Source organism: Balaenoptera physalus (assembly GCF_965194825.1).
Source record: "Balaenoptera physalus genome assembly, chromosome: 10".
Classification (NCBI taxonomy): Eukaryota; Metazoa; Chordata; class Mammalia; order Artiodactyla; family Balaenopteridae; genus Balaenoptera; species Balaenoptera physalus.
Window position 1 is genome coordinate 19,607,935 of NC_138889.1, and position 22,551 is coordinate 19,630,485.

The following is a 22,551-nucleotide window of genomic DNA, read 5'->3' on the forward strand; positions in this document are numbered from 1 at the left end:
TAGTTCTCAGGTTGCCAGCATGAGTGGCAAAGAGGTAAGCCAAGGCCCTCTAGGAGGGCTTGCTGGATGTTGCTGGAAGCTGGGCAGGGTGGGGAAAGATGAGGAAGGATGGCCATCCCCCTAGCTGGGGAGGATGTTCCCCAGGAGAGTCACAGGAGAGAAGAGGATGCCCGTGGAAGCAGGTGGGTTTACTCCATAATTCCTACTAAGTCACCTGCCTGATAACTCAAGTCCATCACTAATAATAGTAAACCCCACTTAAGGAGTACTTCCTGCGGGCCAAGTATTCTTTCTCAGGGAGCTCCCCCATACGGGATCACATATAATTTTCACAAAAACTTTAAAAAATAAATTATTATATCCATTTTACAGATAAGGAAACTGAGACTTAGTTAAGCAACTCTTTCAAAGTCACAGAACTAGGCAACAGCACACAGCTTTTGGAGCCCTCCATGGGTTTGGCCATCTCAGCACAGACCCCTGTAGCAATTTTGTGATAGAACTAGGGGCGGGAGAGTCAGACGGGAAAACCAGTCACTCGGCTTTGAGGGAAGGTCAGGACACGGGCAAGGGAGTTTCTCCTCCTGAACTTGTGTGCTCTTCCTTGTAATCCAAGCAGACCAGGGGCTCAGTCGGGACTGGGTGACTGGTGGGGTGGCTTCTTTCTGTACTAGCTCTTTGCAGAGGAGAAGGTGCTATGCCCAAAACAAGAATATGTCACAGAACAAAGAGGGGCCAGATATGTCTTTGATCTCATCATTCTCCTCACCTTTCTCCTTCCCTCTCTCCTACCTCTCACCTCTCCCCACCTTTCCCTCCTTCACTCACCCCTTTCCTCCTTCCTGGAATCTCAGAGTCAAGTCAACACCCAACGACTCTCTCAAAATCCCTGACAGTGGAACCCACCTTTCCAGCCACCCTTTGTCCACACTCTGGGCATCTGGACTGCTCTCTTCCTTGACTTCCAACTCTTCCCATTCCTACCCCCATCAAAGCTTCCACATCCCCAGAGGCTCTCAGCTACAAAGTTGGAAAGCAATCAAAACAAAACAACTCACACTAAATTGGGTACAACAGAAAACTCTCCTTTAAGCCCTCAGGGGTGTTTGTTCGTTAAGCCAAATGGATGACTAATTGGGGAGATTTCTCTTAACAAACATTTGTTTAGAGTCTACCTTGTGATGGGTTGGTTCTCTGCTGGGGGATGCAGGGAGGGATGCAGGTGAGCCAGGGGATCTCACTCTTTAGTCAAGAAGTAAGACAAGAACACAAATAATGATGTCATGAATGTCACAAAGAGGTGCATGAGTTTATTAAAACTGGGGAGGGGTGAGGTAGATGAGGGTGGGGTGAGGGAGATGAGGAAAGGCCTATGGAACACAGCAGTTTGAGCTGGGCTCTGAAAGACTAGTGGGAATCAGACATATAGATGGGGGTGGGGAGGAGTCAGTCATCTCAGACAAAGAGAGCAGTGTGGACACAGTCCTGGAGATGGGCCTGGAACATGACTCAATGGGCAATTCCAGTGTGTGAGGAAGAGGCTTCTGCTTGAAAGTAGGCAGAGAAAGGGATTTCTTTAAGTCCCATCCCTTGGCTTGTTCTTGCAGCAGAAGGACCCAAGGTCTACAATCGTGCTTCCTTCTTCTTCCCATGATGCCCCACCCAGTCCAGTCCCTCCCTCACTGGAGGAAGGGGCCAGGGGCTCTTTTGTCTCTCGCCGGTCTTATCTAAGGGCTTGCCTTGAATCACATCCCATCAACTCAGCTCCCAACTGACTCTCCAAATCTGTAGACAGCCCTACCCGTCATCAGATCTGTCAGAGACCAGATGATAGACCTGGGGGCCCTCTATGGAGCCTCAGAGTAGCACCCCAATCTTTCCCAATGGCTCCTTTCCCTCCCCCCATCAAGTTGACCCTCCCCAAATACTTGGTTTCTATAACTGTAATAATAGTCTTCCCTCTGAATAACATACCCACTATTTATGCCTAATTACCATGTGGTCCAATAATGATACGTAGAGCACTAAATGGGTGAGATCAACTTTGCTTGAAGTTTTGCTTCATTACAACACCAAACTTGATTCATATACACTGAATATTTAACCTGTCTGGGCCTTGGCTCCCATGTCTGTAAAATGAGGGGTATTGATTAGATTAGTGTTTCCCCATCTGGCTGATGCTCAGAACCACTGGTTGGTTTTTTAGAAATATCAGAACCCCCACTTTCTAAATTCTTATCCAGTAGGTCTGGCGTTTGGGATCTTAGACCTATATTTCTCTTAGTTTCCCGGGTGTTTGCATTGCATCCAATCTAAGGACTGATATTTGGGAAACTGGGGTAGATCAACTCTGTGACTCTTTCCTAAACTCACTGATTCATTCTCTGCAGAGGGGACACCAGCAGAGATGAGACTGGAGAGAGGCAAGGGACAGATATGGCAGATTGAATCCATTTTAACAAGAGTAGAATTTATCTCAAAGGCAAGGGAAAGACTTTGCAGGGTTTTCAGCAGGGGTGACATGATCAAATTTGTGTTTTAGAAACAGCCTTCTTATGCAGCGTGGAAGATGGGCCAGAGGTGGGAGACCCGAGAAAAGGCTTTGGTAATAACTGCCTGAGATGATACTGCTGACCTGGATTGCACTGGTGGCAGTGAGGGTGCATTCAGAAAGTAGAATGGACAGAACTGAGTCATTTCTTGTTTCCTTTGGATCTGGGACATAGTGGATCATTGCTGTTAGGCTTTGCAGCTTTCTAAACTGTGTGGTTCTTGGTCAGCTCAATTAGAAGCAGATGTCCCAGATTTTGACTCAGGAGCTGGTGACTCAGAGAAGCAGGGAGAGCAGAACATCCATTCCAGAGGCAGCCCAAGTAGCCACAACTTCAGTTTCCAGAAGCAGCATGACAGAGTGCCAGGGGAATGCCAGTGCCTGATGCCAGCAGCGGTGCTGATGCCATCTGGTGCCCTGTGTTTACCTGCAATAACTGAGTTCTCACTGGACCGCTGGGTGGGCTTGATTTTAGTTGAAGACCTTACAGTGTCTAGCTCTTTTGTTGCTGCCTGTTTTATAAGGCTGGTGTTCTAATCTCCCTTGTGATCCTGTGAGCTACTACAGTATTTTCAATGACTTCCCTTTCTGCCCTTAAAGTGCCCAAATTGTTCATTTCTTACATCCACATTCCCTGACTGACACCCGGACTGTGTCGGAGACAGCGAGGGCATGAGCAGCTGGGTAGAGTCCTCAGCCATGGCAAACACATGCAAAGGAGCAGGGAGTGAGAAAGAATCCTGAATGCTGCTGGTTGGCTTACAGACTAAAAATACCTCTGCTCTTGATTTGTTCACCTTCAATAAGGAAAGCTCAGATTGAGCTTTTCTTCACTATTAGAGATTTCTCTGAACTGTACAACTCCATTCAAAACCTGAGTGCTTGATTAGGAGTTTGAGATTAACACATACACACTACTATATACAAAATATATAACCAACAAGGACCTATTGTATAGCACAGGGAACTATACTCAAAATCTTGTAATAACCTATAATGGAAGAGAATGTAAAAAAAGAATACATGGGCTTCTCTGGTGGCGCGTGGTTAAGAATCCACTTGCCAACACAGGGGACACGGGTTCGAGCCCTGGTCCGAAAAGATCCCACATGCCGCGGAGCAACTAAGCCCGTGCACCACAACTACTAAGCCTGTGCTCTAGAGCCCGTGTGCCACAACTACTGAGCCCGTGAGCCACAACTACTGAAGCCTGTGAGCCACAACTACTGCAGCCTGCATGCCTAGAGCCCATGCTCCGCAACAAGAGAAGCCACCACAATGAGAAGCCCACGCACCGCAACAAAGAGTAACCCCCTCTCGCCACAACTAGAGAAAGCCCGCGCGCAGCAACGAAGACCCAACGCAACCAAAAAAGAGAAAAAAAAAAATGGCATGAGAGCATGCATTAAAAAAAAAAGAATATATATATGTATGTATAACTGAGTCACTTTGCTGTACATTTGAAACTAACAACTAATTAACACCATCAACTATATTTCAATAAAAATTTAAAAAGCAAACAAACCTGAGTGCTTGAATGTGCAGACTATCAGAAAACTATCACTCTAGTTTCACTGCCTATTCCCATCTTCTGGAAGGGGAAGACTTTAACTTTCCAGTGCTCTCCCCAATTCATGATATTCTTGACATCACAAGGCTATTGGAAGGTAGATGAGATCACAGAAAGGGCTGAGGAAATGCAAGGCAGTACTGATTGAACTTCCATAAATACAACTTCCCAAGTTATATATAAATTGATTGTTTTCTAAATAGTCACTTTTCCACCTACTGGTAATCTCCAAGATGTTTTATTTTATTTTCACATATATGGCAACCACAGTGGCTATTGAAACACAAGGTTTATACATTTTCTATTGTAGTAAAATATACATAACATATAATTTATCATCTTAACCATTTTTAAGCATAAGTACATTCACATTGTTGTGCAACCATCACCACCATCCATCCTCAGAACTGTTTCATCTTCCCAAACGGAAACTCTATACCTTTTAAACACTAACTCTCTATTCATCACTCCTTCCAGCCCCTGGCAACTACTACTCGAATCTCTTCCTTCCCTGGGTACCTCATGTAAGTGGGATCATACAACATTTGTCCTTTTGTGACTGGATTATTTCACTTAGCATAATGTCCTCGAGTTTCATCCACCTTGTAGCATGTGACAGGATTCCTGGCCTTTTAAGACTGAATAATATCTCATTATATGTACATACTACATTTTGTTTATCCATTCATCTGGTGATGGACAATTGAGTTGCTTCTACCTTCTGGCTATTATGAATAATGCTGCTATGAACTTGGGTGTACAGATAAGGTGTATATTTTTGTGACCCCTTCCCTTCAAGTAATTAAATAAATTTTTCATGTGAATTATTGCATTTTAATTTATTTGTTTTGTAACTCTGAAGAGTTGTATAATAGACTTTCTTAAAGTGGGTCACACCTGTATTCTTTATTGTTCCAAAATAGGAGGATGCAAAGAATATCTACAAATGTCCATTTCACACTGACGTGGAAAAGCCCAGTGAGGAAATCAGTCTCTAAGGGTGAATTGCAGATATCAAAACTCTCAGGTAACTCCCTCTACTCTCCTGTCTTGGTCAAAGAGCGAGCGTGCTCTGAACTCCTTTGAAAAGAATCCTCTCCTTCCCCACCCCTGCCTTGGGAGGATCAGCCCCCCCTTCCTTCAGTCCCTTCACTGGACTATTCTGACATGGGGCTGTGGATCTCTCAGCAACATTGGTAACCAAGAACTCTCTACCTCTCTAAGGTTTTCTGCACTTTGATAAAAATAATGAAGTATGAAAAGGACATGTGCATTTCTTTTTGCCCCACACCTCCACTGATCTAGAAGGATTGCCACCTTAGCATTCTCAGAGTCATTTGCAAATGGGATAAGCACAAAATGACAAAAGAGAAGAGGGCGAGAAAAGAAACATTCCCAGAGCTTGAAAATAGGGACTCAGTTTTCATCTGCGAAGTAGGTTAAGAAATCTGAAAAGTAGGCTGGAACACCACATAGAGCTTTATGTATTTCTGTCAGTGCTTCTCTGGTTGAAGTTTTTGGTGAGAGCAGAAACCAGGCAAAATGTATTGATTAAGCACCAATATGTCGGTTGCCATTCCCACTTACTCTTCATGATAACACTGTGGTAAGGATCTGTATCTCCACTTTCCAGCTGAGGAAACTGAGGCTCAGAGACGTTCAGAATGCCCCCAAGGGCGTGGAATGTGGCCGTGAACTCCTGTGTGACCCCAGTGGTGCTGCTTCCCTGATCCTGCTCTGCTTCCAACCTCTCCAATGAGAGCATTTCCCTTATCTTCTGTGGAATGAGTTTCAGAAGGGGGCCTGTGACGACAGCCTGTGTGTGTTTCTCTCTGTGGGTGCATCAGAATTTGACAGAGACCAGCAAGGGACTCCCTTCCAGGCCCTAGCTATGCCTCCTCCTCCAGCTAGAGGACATTCTTAGACCACAGAGGCAGTTCTAGATTTTTCCTTCCTTTCTGTTGGATCCATCCTTTGTTTCCTCACTACCATGGGCCAGCAAAACCCCAACTCGCCTCAACTCATCCTCTGCCCCTAATACCCATTGCTAAACATTTGCTTACCATTTTCAAGGATAAAGGGTAAAAATAAAGATGTAGGTAGCACATCAGGAACAACTTCCTGACTCTGGAAGCTTCTGGAACATACAGAAACTTAAGGAGGCTCTCGTGTCCCCCTTTCCAGGAAAGCTATAAGGAAAAGGGCCACCCTGCCCCCACCTGGCCTACTTGGATTGGGTACAGTTCTGCCTGGAGGGGAGGGGAGGCACCAAATGACCTCCAGAGGGCCCTGCCAGCCCGGGAAGCCAGAGACTCTGGTGCAGCCGCCTGCTTGGCCACAGATGTTCCCTGTCATCAATCATTCAGGGCATCTGTTTGTTGTGCCGCTTGTTTAAAGAGCGAGGCATTTGTTAATTGAAAACTAAAAGATCCATCCGTCTCACTCAGAGCTAGCATGAAATCCACTCAGCCATGCAAGACTGAGGTAGAAAAGGCAGCACAGAGCTACCATGTCTTTGGGTTGGCGCACCCCATGGAAGTCATCTTCTGCTTCCTGAATGAGCACAGCTACCCTCCCCACCTCGGATCAGCCAGGGGCTGCCCATGTTATAGCTTATCTAATACTTCCTCATCTGTTATCCTCAGTGTAGTCCAGAGAGAAAGGTAGTTTTAGCCCCAATTGAAAGATGGGGAGATCTGAGGCTTAAAGAGATTAAACTATTTGGCCAAGGTCACACAGCTGGTAGGTGACAGAAGCAGGACATCAATCCAGGTCCTCTGACTGGTCAGGAGAGGGGTGCCCTGTCCACGGGGTGGCTCTGTCCCTCGACCGATGTAGAGATGCTGAGCTGGGAAGCACCAAGTGCTTCCTTAAGTGGATTTTAAACCTTGGGAAGAATGACCTGAGGGTATACAAGGGGGAACACTGAGATTTCAACTATGTCTGGAATGTTTTATCGCTTTATAAGCAAATATGGCACAATGCTAAGATTCCTGATTGTGGTACTATCTCCCTATCAAGCCTGCAGAGAGATGGGGACAGTCCAGATCCACATATAGTGCCAAAGGCAAGGGGCAGAGAGGCTCGCCACACCCACTTACATCTCCTCCCCCTCCCCCAGTTGCCTCCAGAGACGGGGCATGTGCTGGTCTGAGCCTCAGGAGATGGGGACTGGTCCAGCACTGGATCTCTGTGGCATCTGGAAGGGACTCTATTTCTTCGGGCCTCAGTTCCCTCTTGTAGAGGGATGAGAGTGGGGGGTTAGATGAATGCTACATTTTTTTCCAACTCTAATGTTTGATAATTGTGTGTGTCATTGGAGGAAATGCTGAGTCAAATTTAAGCTTTGAGACCTAGAGCCCCAAAGCCCTGGAATGGCTTGACTCCAGCCACGATGGACTGACTCCCTGATATGTAGTTTTAACTCTTCGTCCGTGCTGTGCCGCTTGCCTGGAATGCTGCCTTCTTCCCCTAGGGAACTGGTATTTGCTTCTTCAATGCTTAGCCCCTGTGAGGTTTCCCTTTTTGTGTATTGCACAGCACCTGTATAAGCCACAGGTATGTTGCGGGTATTTCCTGGAGGTCTCCATTCTGGATTGGCAGGCGGTGAGAGCAGGAGCCTGGTTTCATTCCTCTCTGTGACCCCTGAATCTGACATAGAGCCTGGCAAAGGAAGGGCAGTCAGTAACTGCAGTTAACCCTTGAACAACATGGGAGTTAGGGGTGCCAATCCTCAAAAATCCGCATATAATTTACAGTCCACCCTCCTTATCCACGGTTCTGCATGCCTGGATTGAACTAACCCCCTACAGTGTAGTACTGTACTACTTACTGTTGAACAATATAGCGGGATAAGTGGACCCGCAAAGTTCAAATCCCTGTTGCTGAATGCTCAACTCTGATTGCAGAAGCAGAAATAAAGGGAAGGCGGAAAGGTGAGAGGAAGGTGGCACAAGACCAGGGCCAGAGGACCATCAGCAGAGCAGCCCTCACCACCACCTCCCTCCCGTGCCAACCCCCTACTCCGTTTGGAGTCAAAGGTGAGCTGCAATCTCGGGCATCCTTTAGAATTCCCATCTCAGGTCAACTCCAAGCAGGCTTTCCCCCGGAAGAGTTAAGCAACAGAACTTAGCACAGCTTTGACCAGCTGTTTGAAGACAGGTCCTGGACCTCTCCTTCCCTGACCCTCTGGATGGGAGGTATCTCCCCCAACCCTTGTCTTCTGACTCCTCACGCGATGAGGACACCTGTCACTGCAGCCCTGCATATACGGGGTGTAACTTTGGGGGTGTGGTGGGACCGCTCAATTCGCGCCTCGGCTCCCACCAGCCTCAAAACCAGGGACGGCGGCATCTCCCACCCCCTGGCCCTTCCTGGCAGGCCCAGGCGCGGGTGGCTTGCACTCAAGCGCGGAGGGGGCGAGGCGGGGCCTGTCCCAGGGGCGGGGCCCGCGGCGCCCCGTGGCCCAGGCGGCCCCGCCCCCCTCCCTCCTGCGCTCCCCGAGCTCAGGCGCCGCGGAGCTGTCCAGCCTTGGTGCCAGAGCCGGCCGACTGTCGCGCGCACCGCGCCGCCTCCGCGCCGGGTCCCTGCGCCGCTCGCCCGCCCAGCTCCCGGCCCCCACCCCGCCCCGCCCCGCCGCGGCCAGTCCACTGCTCCCCGCGGGCCGGAGCCGGCCAAGTGGCTACCCGCCGGGGCTCTGAGCGGCGCGGCGGGGCCGGGAGCCAGGGACCCGCCGAGGAGAGCGGCGGCCCCGGACGGCTGCCGGAGGGGCGGCCGCGCGTGGATGCGGCGGGAGCCGGAAGCCTCGAGCAGCCGGCGCCGTCTCTGCCCCTGGGCGCCCTATGGCTTGAAGGTAAGCGCCGGCGGTATGCAGCGACAGGCGGCCCGGGCCCAGGCAAGGTCGCTGGGAGAGGAGGAGGGAGCTCAAAGGGCGGCACGTCTGGGACCAGAAGTTTGTCCGGCCACTCTGGCGCCGTCTGCCAGGGAGACCTCCCCGCCTGAGGTCGGGCTCTCTCCACGGACCCTCCGTCGGGGGTGAAGGGAACACAGCGGCTGTCCCCTCTCCCACCCTCTTGGCATCCTTCTTGCCAGCCGGGTGCGAACCCTCGCTCCGGACACGGGTGGGCAGTGCCGGGGCAGCCTCCCGACAGAGCGCCGGGAGCGAGCCCCGTGGAGCCGCGGTTTCGCAGGGCTGCCGGCTCCCGGCCCATCTCGGGAGGGCGCTTTCCACCCGGCACCCGAGCCCGGGACCCCAAGGCGCGCGGCCGGAGTTCCGGCCGCCCCGGAGGGAGAAGGGTTGTTCTTGGCAGCTCTGCATTTGTGCGACCCGAGACTTTTCAGTTTCTAAGGACCGAAGCCAAGGGTAGGGAAGAGGCTGATTCTGGCTCTACTCTTCCACGCCCAATGTGCCGCTGTCCTTGGTCCTGGATTTACGTTCTCCTTCGCCATCTCTCCGTTTGAGATTCAGTCGAGGAGGGAGGCTGGGGTTTTAAACCCATCTCGACCTGGGAATGGGGGTGATGATGGGAGCAGAGGCGGAGGGTGACTCTCCTATTCTGGAATGGACCAAGAGCCTCGATAGGGCGGTGTGCAGAGACAAGAGGCCGCTCGAAGCGCCAGGCAGAGCGCGCGTCCATCCCTGCCTGCGGCGGGCAGCCTGTGAGCGGTTCCTCTTGAAGAGCAGAGGTAAGAGGGTGCGTGTGCGTCTACACAACAGGCTTCGCCGTGGACACAAGTCACAGCACTGCAGCTGTGTGGGGACAGGCCCTTTCTCTCAGACACAGGGAAGCTATCTGAGCGAGTGAGTCACTGTTGCCCCACCTAGCACCCCGCTACTTTTTGTCCTGGGGGCTCCTGAGGTTGGTGAGATGCAAGACGCTTTGTGGATCCCTCTCTAGTTCCTTCTGCAGATCCAACCTTTTCTGGATTTTGACTAGGCTATCAACCTTTCAGGCTAATTCTTGCTCCTTCCCAGGAACTATGTGATCAGTGATTCTTACCCCTTTGGATGCAAATACTCTGCTTACCCCTGATTCATCCTTCAGCATTAGGACCACTTGAAAAAGAAATCATTCTTCTCATTTTTCTCCCTGTTGCTGCTATTGAATGAGGGTGGGCAGAGAGAGAAGCCCATCGTGAATGTGAGCAATTGCAAGAGAATCAGCAAGCTGATTTGCTGGGTCCCAGCCCCCTGCTTTTGACTTCTCTGTTTAGGATTCAAGATTCCTGGCTTATGTGACTGGGGTGGGGGGGCTGTTGATGACATCTTTGAAATCAGACATCTGACAGGGAAGACATTTGAGACAGTTAGACCGAGAACAAAGTGAGGGCCACTGTGGCTCCAGCCTTGATCTCTTGAAGAACATTCTGAATTCCTTATGTCTTCCCTGCACAGCCCGGGGGGAGAAAGGTGCCTGAAACATGGGAGATTCTGATTCGTTGTAGAGGTCTGGGACAGCATTTCTCTAAGGGCTGGTTTTTGTTTTAATGAACCCTCTGTATCTGAATCACTGGGGAAGCTGGTTTAAAATGCATATTTTTGGTTCTTGTCTGAAGAGCTGCTGAATGAGGGTTTCAAGCTGAGGCCCAGGAATGTATATTTTAACAATATTTCTGGTGATCCATGTGTACACTGGGTTAAGAAATCATCTCTCACATAAGTTCATACTTCTTTGACTAGAGGGAGCATGATTAAGGTCTTTAATCCACCCCCTTGCCTTCTGCAGTTATGCATGTTGAATTCTTCAGGTGTGGGACTGTTGATGGAGGGACGATACCCCTGATTCAATCCCTTTGCTGCAATAGAGGATGCAGCACAATCTCCTCTCCCAGAGGATCTGCCTGGGCTTTCCTTCTTTTTAAAACAGATTTTTGGCCTCTCTAAGAATCACCAATATGGTTTACGTTGACCTGTGTAAATACTAAGGCTCCTTTGGGGGCCAACCCAGTGTGTTCTTCCTCCCCTCCCCTTCTGGGGGAATTATCGTCGTTCAGTATGCTTGTGCTGTGATCTTCTAACCCAACTGCTCCTGAAATGCCAAGGAGCGATTAGTTCAGCTTAGTAGCATGCCATGCTCCCCAAGGCTGGTAGCCACTCGTGCCCTGCTGGCAGTGACATATTGACTGTATTGATTTGGTTCTTGTGCTCTGTAAAAGCCGGGAAGCTTGTAGGGGTGAATAAAGCCAGTAATGATGCTTGTGGGCTAGTCAGTTTTCTATCTTCACCTGCGAGGTTGAATTATTTCTGTCTAAAACGTGCAATGAGGTAAGAAAATCTGAACTTGAGAGAAACCCTCTGTTCTTCCTTCTACCAGTAGAAACAAAGGGAGCTCAGGATCTCATTAAAAATATGGCTTCACATATACCTGGGATTGACCTGCTGAAGCTAGACTGGTCTAAGGTCACTGTTCTCTGGGTAAACATGTGTAAGAGGAAAGGCAAGTGGACTCAGTCTGGAAAGAGCAGTCGCCATCTTCCCTGCAAGTGAAAGTCGTGTTTTGGTGTTGAGGAAGAAGCATGGCTGTGAGGATGGCACAGAGAACGTATGCGGCAGGGGTTGGGGGGTGGGGTGAGGATGATGAGACTTCCTTGAGCCAATCCTGCCCCTTCCAGTGACTCATATTTTCCGAAATGTCACCCTTCATTTCTCCCTCCCTTGTGGCTTAATACTCATGAATCTCCAGCAGTGAAGGTATTTCAGCACCTAGGAAGGAAGAGGAGAACCTAAGTTGAGGTTTTATAATGCCAGAACCCCAAGCCATATCTCCAGCATCTCCCAGAATCAGGTTGTATATCACAGGTCACAGCAACCTAATATTTGAGGGCTTGAAAATAACAGGCTGACTGCCCAGTCAGTCCCATTTCCCCTCAGACATAGTTACCAGGACTTTAAATCCTTAGGTTATTTGGACTTTCTCAGAAGTCATTCTGGATGCACCTGACCCCAAACGTGGCAGCTTTTTCTTTAGTCCAGAAATATGGTGTCTCTCTCCTGTTATTAAAGTTCTCCAAAAAAGGAGTTGTATAAGCTTTCTAGTTCCAGGGCATCAGGGCTGAGCTTGGCAACCAAAGCTTCTCTATCTTACCAGGAGCTCTGCTTAACAGGAGAGCATCCGGCATCTAGGAAATGCTTGGAAACCCAAGCATTGGTTCAGCTTCCCAGCAGGCACCCTCCCCTATATGTGGCCTCTCACTTAGTTGACCCCCAGTATCATAGTTCCCTCCCCTCACCCCCACAGGGCCTCTTATGGCTCTGGGGAGGGGGACTCCAACATTTGCTTTGGGATTCTGTATGAGCTCTCCAGCTCCCCAAGATACTAAATGGAGCCACTAAGGGTGTGCAAGTTGCTCATTTACCAATTCTGGGTGGTAGACTGATATTATCTCCAGCCTTTTAAATTACTGCAATAACATTGGAATCCAGTGTTAATACACCCCTGCCTCTAACCTGTCCCCATCACCAATGTAACTGAAGATTTCTTTCTTGTTTTGTTTTTGTTTTAACAATAGAATCATATTATCTAAATGCACAGGCTTGGAAAATAGCTTGATTATAGTGTCAGTACATGTGGGTGGAGGAGTAAAACTACAAGATTCAGCCACTTGATTTGCTCCTGATTGGGTCCAGAGAAAGGAGAGAAACTTGCCCTTCTGGTCTGTACATTTCCCCTCTTCTTCTCCCTTTCACCTCAATCTGATAAATGGGGTAAATCAACACCCTTGGCAGCTGGGAAGTCCCTGGGAGGGTGCAGCCTCTTCTCTGCCTGGGAGACATGGGAATGTTTCTCTGAAGGAGCAGAGGCCCATGCTGGCTTCAGTGAACAGGACGGAGCCAGAGATGACACACTGGGGCCTGGGGACTCCCCCGTCCCCTGGATGGCAGAGGCTGTGCTACTGCAGTGTCCCAAACTCAGAGCCCTGGAGGCCGTAGGGACATCTGAGAGTGTGGGACAGTGTAATGGATGTGGGAGCCGAGGAAAAGTAAACTCTTGGGGGCCCTTGGAAGAGGTTGATGTTAAATATGCATGTATAAGGCAGCTTGGTGCAGTTGGGCAATTTGTCATAATGTGACGGCACCTGCAGGGATTTTCACTTTTTCCAGGAAGAGACAGGGGTATTCTTTGCTGTCTGCAGTGATGGGGAGGGAAAGGAGGGAGGTCCCCTGGCTTTCCCTGGAGTCCTCTGAGTGATGTCAGCTTGTTTCCAGACAGAAGATGCTTAAGTGAAGTCAGGCAGACTCAGCTCCCAGGGGCCCTGTCGATACGCCTGCAGTCAGCCTGGGCTGTCCCGCCTTCCAGGGCGCTGTGGTTCAGCACAGAATGGCAGCCATAGGCCCAAGGACACTCCTCTGTAGAAGTCTGGGAGCCAAGGTGAGAGTCCTGGGGCCCATCCATTTGTCATTGGGCTCCTTCAGAACCTGCCTGCCCTTCTCATTTCCACACCCGCCTTGTTGCTATTGTTTGGATTCTAAGTGGCCCAGCAGGGGAAAGGCATTAGAAACGAAATTATTTTTGTTACACGCTGTATAATTGCCTCCTCTCCTTTCTGTTACCCCAGGCAGCAACATCACTAGCAATTCCCCGGGATCCTTTGGTCTGGGAAAGTGGCTTACTCACAGGCTTCCTTAGAAGGGCTGCTTTTGACAAGTGGCACTGCTCACCAGTCCCTCCATTGCTGGCCTAATCATCATAACAGCTACCATTTATCATGCATTTGTTATGTACAGGGTACTGTGCTGAGCCCGTGACTTGTGTTTTTTATTTCAACTCCCTATCCTGCAACAACTCTATGAAGCAGGCACTATTATTACCCCCATTGTACAGAGGAAGAAGTGTGGGCTTAGAGAGGTAAGTGGCTTGTACAAGGTCACAGGGCTAATAGGGAGATTCAAAGCCAGACCGTCTGATGTTAAAGCAATACTTCTGTCTGACCTATGTAAGCGACATACAGAATAAGGGAAGAGAATGTGGTTAAGAAAGCATTTTCTTTGATAAACTGAAGTAACCTGACCTTTGCATATGATACCAGGAAAGGAGGAGATAGCAGAGGGGGAAGAAAGGATGAAATAACTTCTTGGGATTCTTAAAGATCTAAGACTATCTAAGAAGTAGTTCTGCACCTTGATCTGGGAGTCTTTGGATGAAACGCCCTGGAAATGAACCTCAGCAAGCGCTGGGAGCAGAGAGGAGGGAAATGGGAGGAGAAGGAGGCAGGGCAGTGGAGGGGCAGGAGAAGAGGTGTGGACTGATAAAGACGAGACTTTCCTGAAATACTCTGAAACTGATGACATCACGTCCCAGCTCACACCTCTTTGAGGTGAACTGAACTGTCCAAAAGGTGAAACCCAGACTCCTTCCAACCTTTAGGCCTTTGGTGTTGCTTTCTTATTACCATGGGATGAAAACTTGTCACATCTTCAAGACTAAGCTCCTAGATTTTTCAGAAGATGGGGGTGGGGGTGGGATGGCTTGGGACGCTGCGCAGACGCAGGAGTAACTCACAAGAGTTTGCTTGGAGGTCAGTGCTTTTCCGGTGGACAGAGGCAGTAGAGGCCCAGGTGGCCCTGAGCAGGACACTTGACCTAAGCATCAATCTCTGCAGGAATAAAATTAAGGAATTATTTATATGCTGCCTACTAGACTGGAATTCTTAAGATTCAGCAGCACTGAAGGCTCCACTGAAATGGTGGGATAATGGTGTTCGCCTTATAATGAGATGGAAGACTTCTAGCTGGTCTTGTTGAATCTCACCATGAATTCTATGAATGATACTTACCAACATTTGATCCCTTTTTTTAAACCCTTTAAAAACAATATAGCATGGGACTTCCCTGGTGGTCCAGTGGTTAACACTCTTGAGCTTCCACTGCAGGGGACACGGGTTTGATTTCTGGTCGGGGAACTAAAATGGCCAAAATATAAAAAAACAAAAAACAATATCACTTGGTAGTTAAGGCTGTGGGCTTTGGGGTAAAACTGCCAGAGTTTGAATCCTGACTATAATACTTACTAGCTCTGTTACCTTAAGCAAGTTGGTTAACCTCTGTCGTCTTGAGTTTCTCATCTATAAGCGGGGATGTTAATACTGACTTCATGGGTTGTAGTGATTAATTAAGACATTTAGACGTAAGACATTTGAGAGTCCCTGGCAAAAGGAAGCACTCCATAAATGTTAACTCTAATGACTGTTGTTGTTATCATTAAGAAACTTCAGCGGGAACATTTTCAGCTGTTTTTCTTTTGCACAAATTCAGTCCCTGATTTTACATCTCTGAAATTAAGCATGTTTCTAAAACTTTCACAGAATTCAAGCTTACATTTCTTTCCTACACTCTCCATTTATCTGCACCGCAGTTCTTTGGCACTCGCCTGTCAGAAGCTCTTACTCATCCTGAGTGAGAGGGGTTCAAATTGCTTGTCATCCCATTGAATTAGGTTCCGCTGAACTTCCATCTTACCACGCACGAGCCAGGAAGAGGCGTTGGTCTTCATGGTGATGGTTTTGCACAGCCTTAGTTTTCTTCCTGGCTTTTCCTTCATCTGCCTCCTCATGATTGGAGCCTTCTTGACTGTCATCGTACCATGGTGCGGTGCACTCTGGCACAGACCACTTTTTATTAAAAATGAAAAATAAGTAGCATATACTGGTGTCCAAGGACAAGGAGACGTTTCTTTTTCTTTCCCAGGTTGAGAAGGCTAAAGAACCTCTCACTGAGAAGATCCCTGAAGCTGGCAGAAATCCACTGTCCATCTTTTGGAGTCATTAATTACAGGAGCAAATGCTACCCGTGTTTTGGATGAAGTATGGTCCTGCCTAAGAAAGGAGGATGGAACACAATAGCTGTGGTCCTAAGACTCTCCAATCATGAAAGCAACACCCTCTTTTTGGCTTTTTTCTTTTCTTATGAATCCTTCCTTGGGGAGGACTCTTTCCTAATTGACACATCCCCTTCTGGCCAATTCAAAAGGCTTACTGTTTAGCAATGGTAGGAGATTTCTGAGGGCACGTGGGTGTTCTGTTCCTTGATCATCTTCCTCAGGTCATGTGGTCACTCCCTTCTTGGACTCTGAGCTCCCTCTGCTCTTTCCCTCATTTATGGCAGCGTCAACAAGAGAAATGTATTGGCAAGCAGAGACCAGCATCCAGGGTCCCAAGCGGAAGAAGTCAGGCCCCCTGAAATGGAACCATGTTTCCATACGCATCTTACCTTGAGCAATGTGTATAGCTGAAGGCCTGGCATTGCTCTGGATGACTCATGGCCCAAAGTCTGCCCTTTGGCCAGTCTTCTCTGGTGAGCCGAAGGGGGTGGTGGGAGGTGATCACTGCTCTCCATAGATCCATGCTGCTGCCACACATTCTAGATTCTTCCTGAGTTTCGTTCTGTGGTAACCAGCTTCCAAGATGGCCCTCAATACTCCCCACCTCCTGCTATTCATGTTCTTGTGTAATCTTCTCCTACATTAAATAGGGAAGACCTGTGTACCAATAGAATAATGCATAAATGACAGATTGTGACTTCTGAGGATAGATCATAAAAGATATCATGACTTTCACCTTGTTCCTTTTTGGATCACTTATTCTGGGGAAAGTCGGCTGCCACGTCATCAGGACACCTAAACAGCCCTTTGGAAAGGTCTGCATGGCAAGGAACTGAGGCTTCCTTCCAACAGCCACGTGGATGAACCATCTTGGAAGCAAATCTTTCCTCCCCAGACAAGCCTTCAATGACCGTGGCCACTGCCAAGGTCTTAACTGCAACCTTTTAAGAGACCCTGAGCTAGAACCACCCAACTGAGCTGCCTGAACTACTGACCCCCAGAAGCTGTAAGATAATACATTTTTGTTGTTTTAAGTTGCTAGGATTTTAAGTAATTTATTATACATAGTAGAAAACTAATACACACTCTGAAATTATTCATACTTTTCTTCTGCAATAACATGGAGTCTCTTCACTATTCATGTATAAAGATGAATTCCTCTTACTGGACTAAAACTGCCTCTGTGGGTTTTAAGGGATGCTCTCTGGTTTTGTTATTCTGGGATTCGAAAAAACTCATGTTTCACACATTATGGTCATGAACCTCTCAGCCATCATCTTTCCAGACCAGGCTGCTGATTTCTGTATTCTGCCTTCCTATACTCAGTCTTGCCTGAATGTCTTCTGGTGTGGCAGCCATTCAACATGCATTTCACTTTTTATTCTTTCATTGAACAAAAATTATTGTACTAGGCACTCATCTTGGTTACAAATACGTCAATGAACAAAACAAAGATCCCTGACCTTCTGAAACTTACATTCTGGTGGGAGGAGAAAAATGGTAAACAATAAGTATAAAAAGTAAATTCGTATATTGGAAGGCAATAAATACTTGGAAAAAGACAAAATCGATTAGGGTTAGGTGATGTGGAGTGCTGGAGGGTGGAAGGAAAGGAAAGGTTGCATTATTAAATAGGTGGTCAGGTTGGATATCACTGAGAAAATGACATCTGAGAAAAGACTTAAAGGATGTGGGAGAGTGAGCTATGTATATATCAGAAGGAAGAGCATTCAAAGCAGGGGGATCCCACAGTCTGCGTGCATTTTTAAGCATTTTAAGTAATTGTCTTATTCTTTAAGGAGAAATAGTAATAATACTCTGCATTTGGAACTCCCTTTTAATTTTCAAAACCCATGAGACAATAGCAATCTCTTCCATTTGTAACTCACTTTCACAGACACTATTCCTATTGATCCTTACAACAAGCCATTGAAGTAGTTATTGTAACCCCATTTTGCAGATGTGGCCACTGAGGCTCAGAGAGGTTAAGTGAAGACAAACAGGATGGAACAGTTGTTGGGGGTGGTCTTTGCAGCTCTAGATATTTAGTTTTTTGTTTTTGTTTTTGTTTTTGTTTTTGTTTGGCCACGTCACATGGCTTGCGGGATCTTAGTTCCCCGACCAGGGCTTGAACCTGGTCCACAGCAGTGAAAGCGCCAAGTCCTAACCACTGGACTGCCAGGGAATTCCGGGTAGTTAGTTTTGAAACTGGAATTTAGAGTTTGGGTAACTGGACTGAGCCTTAGTTTAAAAAGTACAGATAATCATCATTTACCTGAGACCCTTCAAAAGCAATAACTGTCTGAACCTATTTTTCCTAAAATCACTTATAAAAAAAATGGAATACCCACGTCCTGCCCATCTAACTATTCAGTATAACAAAGTGATTCAGACAATGAAGTTGGAAGCCAGATTGATGCAGCTTCAGAGCTGTGTTCTGCCAGAAACCAGGGGGTGACTTCAATCAAATTACTACCTTTGAGATTCAGAGTTTTTCCTCTATAGAATAGGATGACCATGGCACTCACTTCATAAGGTTTTGTAGGAAGTGAATGACTCATGCATATAAAGTACTTAGCCTAGTACCTGACACGTGGTAAACTCTTAGTAAACATTCACTATCATTATTCTTATCATAATTATTAGGAAGCATTGAAATGTCCACGGGATCCTTCCCAATCCCCAAATTTTATCTTCTCTCTTCTGGAGGGAAGAACATCATTGCAGATGAGGAAATTAGACAATGTGGGATTTGACTTACAGAGTTCTTCTTGGAAGGAGCCACTGTCACACAGCAAGGGAGCATGGCAGAGCAGGCCTAGAGCTCACTTTTGCCCCGGGGCCCCTTCTGCCACACCCTGCTGTCACCAACCTCAGGTTAGAGCATGAAGAATTCAAAGAACTCAAAGAAACTAAGGGCTGAAGAGTGGAGTTTGAGCTGGAGATGGTCTAAGGTGAGGCTAGAGGCATAGGCTGGGGCCAGACTATGAACCCTGAGGCCTTTGGAAGGAGACTGGGCTCCATCCTGAGGGCAACAAGAAGTCATTCTGAAGCATTGGGTTTTAGGCAGCAGAATAACTCAATTGATTTCATCTGTGTTACAAAAAAATCACAGAGGCTGCCCAATGGGAGATCTGATGACAGAAAAGGAGGTTGGAAGCAGAACAGCGAGAAGGGTTTCCAATTGTCTGGGACAGTCATGCTGGAGACCGGTGGGCAGTGGAGATGGAAAGACTTGGGTGATTTGAAAAATTATTTAAAATTCAACAGAACTTGTGATTGATGGACCAAGGAGGATGAAGGGAAAGGAGAAGCCAAGGGCGATTTAAGGACAGTGAGGCAAGGGAATGAAGGATATTGGTGAAAGTGCCTGAATGTTGGGCCAGAAATCTGATCCAATCTTCACTTTCCTTTCTTCACAAGGAAAGTGAAGACAGGCTGTGGATATTAAGGGGGAATTACTGATAGAATCAGTGGACTGATGGTGTGGATGAGGTCAGAGACCTGCTATACTTGGAGTAATTGAACCATTGAACTGGGACGCAGAGGCAAGTGTGATCACAGAGGGAAGGAACTAAATTTCTGACTTCAGAGAGGAGCAGTTCTGGGTGATGACAAGGTCCAGGATGAAATCGTGGGAACAGGTGAACTGAAGTGGGGTGTGTACTTGGAGATGAGGGGGTCAAGGAGCTGAGAGGCCAAGGTGTTTGAAGCTGATTCCACCCAGTCAACGGCAGGATGTGGGCCGGAGTGGAAGATAGTGAGCTAGGTGCCAGCGTCTTCAGTGACGTAGAAGTGACCAGGAATCTATGGGTGACACTGACACACAGGGATGGAGGGGTCATGGAGGGGTTGGATGTACCTCAAGGGAACAGGGTCTTACAAGAGGGTGGAGCAGGTGGTCATGAATCATGGGGAAGAGCTGCAGAGAAGTGGTGCCCTCGGTTGAGGCTGGGAGGAGAGGAGCCCCCTGCTGTGACCCAGTACACACCTTTCCAGGCCTCAGCACCCTGGATTTCTCCTCTGCTCCCTCATTAGCTCATGAACTCATTAGATTACATTCCTCTCTTTATCTACAGAGAACAGAAGAGAAAGAGGAGAAGGAAAGAGAAAAAAGGGTGGCAGGTGGGTATAAAGCTGTACATGAGAGAGGTGAAAAGGGTGGAGATTACAAGGAAGAGGAAAGAAAATGGATCTGTGGACATTTGTTGTCCCTCTGCGCTTAACTGTACCACATCCAGCCTTTGAGCGTGTTGTTTTCTCTGCCTGAATGCTCCAGCCCTTGACCTGAAAGGGTTACTTCTAGTCAGCCTTTAAAACTGAGCACAGGTATCACCTCTTCCAGGCAGACTTCAGTGATTTTCCCCCTACACTGTCCCACCAGCCTGGACTAGGAACTCCTCCTTTATTATTTCCATAGCATGAAGTGTAAGATTTATCATACTGTGCTGTACTTGCCTGTTTACTGGTCTCTTTCCCCACTAGACGATAAATTCCTTGAAGGCAAAAATGCAGTCCTTACCTCTCCAGGCTTAGGTACCAGCTCACTGCACTGCACATGGCGAGACTGTGATCAGGGAAATCCCCCCGCAGCCCACATACCTACAGTAATAAGATAGGAGAACATGCTGTCTTCTGCTCACCCTTGAACTCCCCCATATTATTAAGGTAGGCTAGAAAGTTCCTCCAGCAAGAGATTTAGACTAGAGAGCTCCCAGCGTGTCAAGGTTGTAAAGAGCCTCAGGGACCTAGACTAATTCTTCATGCATGGATGAGAAAATTGTGCCCAGAGAGGTGAGGGATGCATCTAGAGTCTCACGGCTGCTCAGCAGCAGACCAAACCCGGATGCCCGGCCTGCCAGTGACCCAGCCCATTCCCCACCACACCGAGCCCATGCCCTGCACTGTGCCTGGTAGCCAGAGACGGTGTTTGCCACATGGCTTGGCCTCAGGTAGCCGCATCAAAAGTTTCCTCAATGTAACCAGCTCCAAAAATCATCCCCTTGTCCTGTCTTCCCATTTTTAGGTCCAGAATTTCTGAGTTGATGACACTTATTACTCAGCTCTACTCTAATTGCCTGGAAAATACAGATAAGTGAAATGAAGTAGGACCAAGTTGAAACTTCTATATTTTGAGGGGCTTACAGTTTTGAGTGATGGGGCTGCATTAATGGCTATTAATGTTCCCGTTTTCTCACAAAGAAGCAGATCGTAGGCAAGTCGGTGCTCCCTCAGTATATCAAATGACATGCCAAAGCCCTTTGAATGCTATGTTATTGTCATTCACAATAAAATAATACGGTGCACTGATTACTCCTTTGTCATCAGTCAGATCTTAGTTCTGGGCAGCAAGGAGGCGACAGGAGAAGGGGGAGTTCCGTGCCCTACGCTTAGCACATACTTGGCGGTTAGTAGGCTGTCAGTAAATAATTGTTGTATGAATGAAGGAATGAATACTGTTCTCTTGCAGAGCAGGCTGAGATTTGCTCAAAAGCTGATATGTCACATCCTAAAAGAACTGGGTTCCAGCACTCTGAAGGAACTGGATAAAGCCCGGCAACCAGCCCGGAGAAACCAAATGTCCACAGCCTTCTTTTCTAAGCACTTTTGCTTGGCTCCCAAATGTGATAAGAAAAGCACATGGAGAAGGATGGCTGCAAGCCTGTGTGAGTTCCCTGGGCCCTGGGGCATCAAGAAGCCTGAAATCAAGGTGCCAGCAGGGCCGTGCTCCCTCTGAAGACTCTAGGCTCTATCCTTGACTCTTTCAGCTTCTCAGGGCTCCTGGCTTCTTTGACTCGTGGTAGCATAACTCCAGTCTCTGCCTCCATCTCCGCATCGTCTTTGTCTCCCTGTGTCTGTCTCCTCTTTTCTCTCTCTCTTTTTTAAAATTTATTTATTTATTTATTTATTTTTGACTGCGTTGGGTCTTCGTTGCTACGCACGGGCTTCCTCTAGTTGCAGAGAGCGGGGGTTACTCTTCATTACAGTGCGCTGGTTTCTCATTGCGGTGGCTTCTCTTGTTGTGGAGCACAGGCTCTAGGCGCGTGGGCTTCAGTAGTTGTGGCACGTGGGCTCTAGAGCGCAGGCTCAGTAGTTGTGGTGCACGGGCTTAGTTGCTCTGCAGCATGTGGGATCTTCCCGGACCAGGGCTCGAACCCGTGTCCCCTGCATTGGCAGGTGGATTCTTAACCACTGCGCCACCAGGGAAGCCCCGTCTCCTCTTCTCTTACAAGGATACCAGCTATTGGACGTAGGACCCACCCTAATCCCATACGATCCTATCTAGATCCTTAACTAATTACCTTGGCAAAGACCCTATTTCCAAATAAGGTCACATTCTGTGGTTCTGGGTAGACGTGAATTTGGGGGACACTGTTCAACCCACCACAGGGAACTTCCTGCCTCCCTGGTTCCTTGTCCCTAGAGACATCTTTTGCCTCTTCCGGGGCAGGACCATTTCTCTTCTAGACACCTGTTCTTGGAACAGCTGCTTGCTTATCTAATTGAAACCTCATCTCCTGAGTTAGGAAGCAAATAAGGACAAGAAAGACAGCAATTAGGAAGACTGGGAGTTCAGGATTAAAAGAGATTCACTGGGACTTACCTGGTGGTCC

At 47.9% G+C, this 22,551-nt stretch overlaps 1 protein-coding gene across 1 annotated transcript in view; it reads left to right on the top strand.

Moving 5' to 3' along the window:
• The first annotated feature begins 8,879 nt into the window (after positions 1-8,879).
• DRD2 (dopamine receptor D2) overlaps positions 8,880-22,551 on the top strand; it is a 70,775-nt gene continuing 57,103 nt past the window's right edge. The window contains exon 1 of the mRNA XM_082411142.1: positions 8,880-8,973. The gene's annotated coding sequence lies outside the window, so the exon portion shown is untranslated. The remainder of the gene's footprint in view (positions 8,974-22,551) is intronic.